Source organism: Cyprinodon tularosa, unplaced genomic scaffold (assembly GCF_016077235.1).
Source record: "Cyprinodon tularosa strain WSP-4 unplaced genomic scaffold, ASM1607723v1 ctg58, whole genome shotgun sequence".
NCBI classification, from domain to species: Eukaryota; Metazoa; Chordata; class Actinopteri; order Cyprinodontiformes; family Cyprinodontidae; genus Cyprinodon; species Cyprinodon tularosa.
The window spans coordinates 1,629,756-1,638,418 of NW_024039318.1; positions in this window are offsets into that span (position 1 = coordinate 1,629,756).

The window sequence follows — 8,663 nt, forward strand, 5'->3', positions numbered from 1 at the left end:
CATGGCACTGAAACACACGTGTCACATGTGTTAGGACTCCTGTCTGTGTGGTTTGTGTGTTTTGTGTGTTTGTCTTCCTTCCACCACCAGGCGGCGCCTGGTCCTGGTTCGCCTCCTCACACACCTGCAGAGGGTTACCTCATTAACGGAGTGCTCTTAAGCTGCTGACTGCCACTACCTTGACGCCAGAGTGTTTGCCAGTTTTGGGTACTCTAGCCAAGCTGAGTTTTGTTGAGTCAAACTGAGTTTTTTCTCACCTGAGTTTTAACCTCTTTGTTTTGTCTTTGCCTCTCGGCAGGAAGTTATCCTGCAAACTGGATGTTTCGGACCTTCTCTCCCCTGGAAGAATCTTCTGAGAATCAAGCTGAGCTGAGGATTCAAGGGTGTGATTCTGAAGAGCCCATTTCCCCAAGGAATGTCTGGGGCTTCTCTCTGAGCAGGGGATTCATCTCCACAACAACCCGTTCAAGTACAGCAGGAAATCTGAGTGGCAGTCAACTTCTCCGTTTATCTACAAACAACCGCATTCTGGGTAAACCCTGTCTGCCCTCCATCTAATGAGATAAACACTGGAACACCCCCACACTGACTGGAGTCAAAGAGTCAATCATTTTTCTGGAAACGTGAGTCTGCACCTATTTCTACTCTTCAAGTTCGAGAATAAAATTTCCCGCTGAGCCTGAACTAACCGCAGTGTCTTCCCCTCACTTTCCAGTTCCAGTTGAGCAGTGTTCAGAGCTACACTAGATTCATCACAATCTTCTCAACAAACCTGTTAAACTTTCCCCTGGTCTCTCTGTATTGGTTTTCTGCGTGTGGGTCCGAGCTCTTGATAAAATCATGACAACATGTTCCCCTGCTCCACCCATTGGGTCTAACATCTACATGGAGCAGGTGGAGAGCAGAGCAGCACACACAAGGTAACATCACCAATGCACACGTTCAGATATGTGACACTTAAAATAGATGGAAACATCAACATAAAAGTGGAAAACAATTCTATCCGATCTGATCATTTTATTTACTGAAAGCATAAATATAGAAAAGAGATTTGGCCGTTGCACTGATCCCTTTGGTCCTCCACAAGTAACCATGGCGCTAGTTAATTTATTATTAAGACCAACAAACTACAATCTTTAAACCTTTCATCGAAATATTCAAGCCGTTCCAAGAGAATAATGGGACCGTATCATATGCAGGACAGAAATCTACCAGGACAAGTACAGAGACAAGTCCAATTTGTGGGAATATCCTTAATGATTTTCACTAGTGTTATGATGAGCTCTAGAACCTGTACTCTTTTAAATTGAGGTAATTAATGTTTTTTTGTTCACACACAGTTTTTAACGACTGTTGAATTGGATAATTTTTGGTAAGACAGGAAGATTAGATATAGAGCAGTAATTTGTTAAGTCACCTTTATTAAGAGAAGGTTTCTGAATTCTGCGATACCAATGTGTACTTATCTTTTTACTATTCTGTTCTTGGAACTAAGCTCACCAAGAATAGATTAATCACATCAGTCACATTAGTTTTTCTAGTGGTTTAGACAACCTTTTCCCTCTTCCCAGCAAAAATATTCCTCTTCTCCCATTTGGATTCTTGTTAAATACTATAAAATTAATAACTAGTCAAATAAAAATATTTTCTCTCTAAGGATATGCTTTAGGATATGCATTAGTATAAATATTCCACCTTTTTGTCTAAGTTTTTCCCAGCCTTACTCTATCCCGAACAAAAGCCTTACAATGATTTCATATTAGTTATACGTAGGAATAATAGTTTTATGATAGAGCATAGAAACAGACTTTGCAAACTTTAAAACTGCTGATTTAATCTTGTAAGGAATTTCTTAACCCTGGAAAATAATCATTATCAAAATACTGACGTGGAAATGGCAAGAATTAGTCTGATGTGACATGTTGTTTATGTCAACCTATGAAAACAATGGAGCTTAATCACTTGGTCGTCTACTGCCTTTCCACTAAGTCAGTTTCCTTTCCATGGCATAGTTTGAGTCATGAGTTTGGAAAGCTTAATTGATGCCACAGCATATAATCTGCATGACGACTTAAGGTTATTTTTTTTTTATTAAATTAAACTGATTTTTAAAAACTTTGACACAGAAAAGGTATTTTAAAATAATGATGGTGTTAAATCTGCAAAACAAAGCAAATAAGTTTACAGATAACTGCAACAAACGCATAATCAACATATTATGTTGGAATCTTTTTTTTGGAAAGAGTCTTAATCACATACAAAACACACGTTATCAGCCAGCCTGTTATCACTTTAAGCTGTATCCAGCTACTTATTTTCATTTTAAATGCTCATCTGTAGAATTGTAACCTAATTAGCCAAATACACTAGATTTTCATACTGTATATTCATTTCACAGTAAGAGGAGAACGGCTAGGTCCTTTTTTTGCAGCACAGCACCACGGTTCAGCCCCAGCAGCTTATGTGGAAAAGGAGGAATAAAAAAAAAAGAGTAATATGGGGAAAACTGTAAAAATGTAACTGCTTCTTTACTGCAAATACCCTTTTTTCCTCTTGCATTATTGCATAAACATTTGTTTGTATTTTACCCAGAACTTCATGAAGAATGTAACAAGTGTTGGATGCAGCATCTGATGTAAAGTCAGGGCTCCAGCACCAGTAGGGCAAAAAGCAGCACAGATTTGAGGCAACATCTAAACCAGCACCACAAAAATGTATTAAATTTATAGTCTTATGTTGACACAGCTTAAATTATAGTTGGTTATCTTAATTTTATAGTTCTATTTTCGTATTGTTTGTCTTGAGTCATATTTTTGGTTATTATGAGAATTTCAGTTGGGCAGTGCATATTCTGTGTATGTCAATGTTCAGTTTTTCTTTTTATATTCTGGCCGATAAATACTGGTCATATACATTGGCCAATATCTGATATTGGCCAATATATAGAAATTATAGAAAATTATAGAAATACTTTTTTAAGCCCCTAACATTGGTATCTGTCTTCAAATCTCATATTGGTACACTCTAGTTTTAAGACATGCAAACATTCTTAAGATTGGCCCTAAGTGTGCTAACTATGTCCTTTAACAGCTTTTTCCTGAAAGCTAGGATATGTAATAAATGTCAGACAAAATTTACAGGCTCTTACCTTACCTATTTTCTGGGCTGAGCTCAGTTAGCTCAAATAAAAAAAAAAATTATAGCAGATTTAAAAGATCCGTTGCTTTCAGTTTATACCTGGAAAAAAAATCTGTATTACCTATTCTAGATCATGTCTTTCCTATCTCAGTTCTTTGGTATATTATGTGAGTAGGTAGAACATCACTCAAAGTTTGAATTTGTACCGCATGATCAAGGGCTCGATTCATTAAGACCACAACACAGCCTAGCCCCTAGATTCCCCACCGAGCAAAAAAAAGTTGAAAAAAGATTGTAAAGACAACATGATTTACCCGTCTGCCTTGGGTGACCCTACTAGGGGGCATAAAGCCCCCAGACAGCAAAGCTCCTAAGGTCATTGGGACACTCAAACCCCTCCACCATGATAAGGTGGCAGCCCAGGAAGGGGCAATCAGATTGCATTTTAACTGTTTTATTTTAACTGTAAAGGTAACATATTAGTGTTTTGATTCAGTTTGCATACATGAATGTTTCATTTCTTCTTATAACATGTTTGTGACAGACACAGCACTATTTCAAACCAGGTGTCAGCTCATAGTGCTCATTGGGCACATCCTGGGGTCAGCAGTTCATCTTTACTTTACAGTACATTACATCTGTATTCATGTCATTAGAATGCAATAAATAATTAAATTAATAATTTGGAACTATTTAATCCCATATAGTAAAAAAAAAACATTTTCAGTCAAAGGTACTGACAAAAAGACGCTTTGCTAAAAAAAACTGAATATAAAACAGAATATTTTTTGAATAGAGCTTTTAAAACCCTTTTCTTTTATTTCAAAGTTACACGAGACAGTTCAACTTGTGTGTCTGCTCAGGCAGTTGGTCTGCATTTATGTTAATAAGTGCATTGATTTGTTGTAGGAAGGTCAAATGTTTGTACATTTTTCCAGTATCAAAATGTCAAGCCCCACTAAGCCACTCAGAGATTTCATTAGCCTGTGAAAGATAAGTTTATACTGAAAAGATTAAGATGAACATAAAATATCTAATTCAAATCAGTCAGAATCTCAGAATAATGCAGAAGGACCTGAACACATTCTTGTACATCAATCCATTCAGCTACTTGCCTGATATTGTATCAAGGGTCAACATCTATTGGCTCCATAGATTTCCTTCTCCTGCTCATCTTGAGATGGTAGGAGTAGAGGCAATCACATACAGCTGTGAATTATTATCTCTACAGTAGGTTATGCTCTATCTGCTCTTCTGTTGGTCATGTCTCAAATGGCTCCCAAGAGAGACACTATGCAATTCTTATGGACTCCTTTTTATACAATTCTAGTCTTTACCACTCAGAGTTGGACAGCAATCGTTGTCTTTCAGTCACTACCTGAGGTAATGAGCTTGAGGTTTGGATCATAGAGGAAATGGTACATGGACAGTTAAACTTTTCAGGTCAACCTGACTATACAGGTGCTGGTCATAAAATTAGAATATCATGAAAAAGTAGATTGATTTCAGTAATTCCATTTAAAAAGTGAAACTTGTATATTATATTCATACATTACATACAAACTCATATATTTCAGATGTTTATTTTGTTTAATTTTGATGATTACAAATGACAACAAATGAAAATCTCAAATTCATCATATCAGAAAATTAGAATATTGTGAAAAGGTTCAAAATTGATGGCCCCTGGTGCCACACTCTAATCAGCTAATTAACTCAAACCACCTGCAAAAGCCTTTAAATGGTCTTTCAGTCTAGTTCTATAGGCTACACAATCATGGGGAAGACTGCTGACTTGACAGTTGTCCAAAAGACGACCATCGACACCTTGCACAAGGAGGGCAAGACACAAAAGGTCATCGCTAAAGAGGCTGGCTGTTCACAGAGCTCAGTGTCCAAGCACATTAATAGAGAGGCGAAGGGAAGGAAAAGATGTGGTCGAAAAAAGTGTACAAGCAAGAGAGATAACCGCACCCTGGAGAGGATTGTGAAACAAAACCCATTCAAAAATGTGGGGGAGATTCACAAAGAGTGGACTGCAGCTGGAGTGAGTGCTTCAAGAACCACCACACACAGACGTATGAAAGACATGGGTTTCTGCTGTCGCATTCCTTGTGTCAAGCCACTCTTGAACCACAGACAGCGTCAGAAGCGTCTAAAGAGAAACAGGACTGGACTGCTGGTGAGTGGTCCAAAGTCATGTTCTCTGATGAAAGTAAATTTTGCATTTCCTTTGGAAATCAAGGTCCCAGAGTCTGGAGGAAAAGAAGAGAGGCACTTCATCCACGTTGCTTGAAGTCCAGTGTAAAGTTTCCACAGTCAGTGATGGTTTGGGGTGCCATGTCATCTGCTGGTGTTGGTCCATTGTGTTTTCTGAGGTCCAGGGTCAACGCAGCCACATACCAGGAAGTTTTAGAGCACTTCATGCTTCCTGCAGCTGACCAACTTTTTGGAGATGCAGATTTCATTTTCCAACAGGACTTGGCACCTGCACACAGTGCCAAAGCTACCAGTACCTGGTTGAAGGACCATGGTATCCCTGTTCTTAATTGGCCAGCAAACTCTCCTGACCTTAACCCCATAGAAAATCTATGGGGTATTGTGAAGAAGAAGATGCAATACACCAGACCCAACAATTCAGAAGAGCTAAAAGCCACTATTAGAGCAACCTGGGCTATCATATCACCTGAGCAGTGCCACAGACTGATCGACTCCATGCCACGCCGCATTGCTGCAGTAATACAGGCCAAAGGAGGCCCAACTAAATACTGAGTGCTGTACATGCTCATACTTTTCATGTTCATACTTTTCAGTTGGCCAACATTTCTATAAATCCTTTGTTTTTATTGGTCTTCAGTAATATTCTAATTTTCTGATATGATGAATTTGAGATTTTCATTTGTTGTCATTTGTAATCATCAAAATTAAACAAAATAAACATCTGAAATATATGAGTTTGTATGTAATGTATGAATATAATATACAAGTTTCACTTTTTAAATGGAATTACTGAAATCAATCTACTTTTTCATGATATTCTAATTTTATGACCAGCACCTGTATTTTGTTATATGTGCACAGTGTTCTAATCTTTGGACAGCCTGCAAAGACCAAACATACATTTATTCATCCTTTCTATCAATGTACTTAAACCGGTGGCTGCATCACACTTGGTCAAAAATAAATATCTGCAGTGCCATCTCAAGGTCACAACCTCATCTTCTGCAAAAAGTTAGGATGAAGTTAAAATCCACTTTTACATGGAGACCTCCCACCCAGTTACTCTTGCTGGAATTTATGGTAAATAGAATTTGGGACATTATTGAAAGAATGTCCACATAAAATCATGGCAGTTTTTATGCAAGATGTGGATCACTGATCGGTTTATCCTCTGAATGGTATCTGGAGTGTGGTTGAGAAATCGGAAGTGAGCAGACATCAGGTTATCACTGGCAAGCTTGAAAAGTTCAGTTTAGACAACTGGATGTCCAGTTGTCTAAACTGAAATGAATAAGCTTGACCGTGACCTGGGTGACCGAGAATCTTCACAGATATGTTATTAGTGGACCTTTAGTGTACTGTAGGAGTTTCAGTAATAGCAGGAACAGAAGTGGCTGAAACAGTATTGGCTAAAGCATCAGCTAAATGCTGAATGAGAGATTTCACTTATTTTCCTTATGCTGAATGAGATTAGCTGATGAGAGATGTTTACCAAAAGATGATATGGATTCATTATTTGACGAAGGTGCTTTCCTGCCCCAATCAGTCTGTGCTTTGTTGAAATGGAATAAGTTTGAGACTGTGTCACTCTAGTGCTGTTCTTGGTATAATTACATCAGTGTGGGCTTTGAATTGTTAAGTAGCTTAAATCTGTCAGATACCTTGTGCAGAAAGTTGAAAATCTGTGAGATGAACAACAAATATATTATGTATGTATATTATAAGATATATAGATATGATTATATTATGAAAAAACATTTGGAGGGACATCAAATCGTATATATTTTGATTTGTTTATTGAGAAAACATTGAGAATGTTAAGCTTTTTCAGCTACTTTTGTTTCTCAAAATGTAAGGAATGTCTATTTTTTTATATAAATAAATATTATCTTCATAACCGATTTTTGCAGTACATTTACCAGGGTAAAATCAACAAGTTTTTTATATGACAAAATGATTTGGAATTTATGGGGCCATAAATTAAACTTTATCAAACACTTCAATATGACAGGATGTTTGAATTAATCATTGACAACATTTAATAACTGAAGTGTCTGAATCATCAATGTTTGCAAATATACCTTTGAAATAAAAGCGAGAGAAAGAAAAAAACAGGACGTGCAGTGGTCACAATTGTTTTCTCACTGACATCTAAGGACAAGGACATAAATGAGTTAGATATAGATGCAGGGTGTGTGTGTGTGTTTAAGAGAGAGAGAGACGGCATCCTATAAGCTAGTATCCATTCATTATCTCAAGGACAGAGACTCGCCAACTCTACTACTACAACTGCTGCAAAAATTCATTCAGTAATTCAGCTCTGAGAGGGACGCGGTGCTCATTCATGAGTACAATGGGTTGAGTAGGTGAAACATCAATGATATACTACAATAGTAATGAAAATGAAATTAGATAAAGCATCATAATGATTGAATTTGGGGACCCAAACCTTCATAAAATGTTTAGAAAAGTACAGCGCAAAAACTTTTGGATAAATACAAGTAATTATTTACATTATTTTCCCTTTCAACAACATTATATGATGCAATATATCTAATATATAAAAAAAATAAAAGCTATTTATAAATTAAAATAGTCATCCTTTATGCCATTTTTAACTTAAAAGCTGATTAAAAAATGATAACTGAAAATAAATTTAGGTAGCCCAAACAGCAGCAGTTAACAATATGTGGACTTACAGCGCTGCTCAAAGCCATTTTTGGTGTTAGTAACATTTCATGATCTTACAACCATAAATAAATAATGCAATCTGTTGATATTTCAGAAAAGCCGAAAAATAAGACTTTTGTTTCGATACCGCTATGAGCAAAGCACAGCATCTGCTGCGTTAGCCATGTTTGTTTGGATGCTCGGTGAGCAGAGAGACAGTCCCTGCTCATTCAGGCTTCATCACACATGACTGTTAGAAAATGTTTACTAAGTGAATTTTGCATAGCATGGGACCTTTAGTGAACTCTCATTAGCAGTAATTACAGCTAGAAGTCTTTTAATATGTTGTTGTTACCAGATTTATACATCTACAGATCTAAATCTCATTTTCAAAACACCACAGTCAAAGTCAGATACTGAGGACTTCAAAGATCAGCTTAGATTCTCACTCATGTTGGCTCCATTCACTGTTGCAGGCATCCCCAAAGTCACTCCTTGAGGGCCCCTGTCCTGCAGGTTTTAGAGGTTTCCCTGCTCCAGCATAGCTGATTTACATTAATAGTTGATTAACAGGCTTTTGCTGAACTGAAATCATCAGAATCAGCTGTGCTCAAGCAGAGAAACCTCTAAAACCT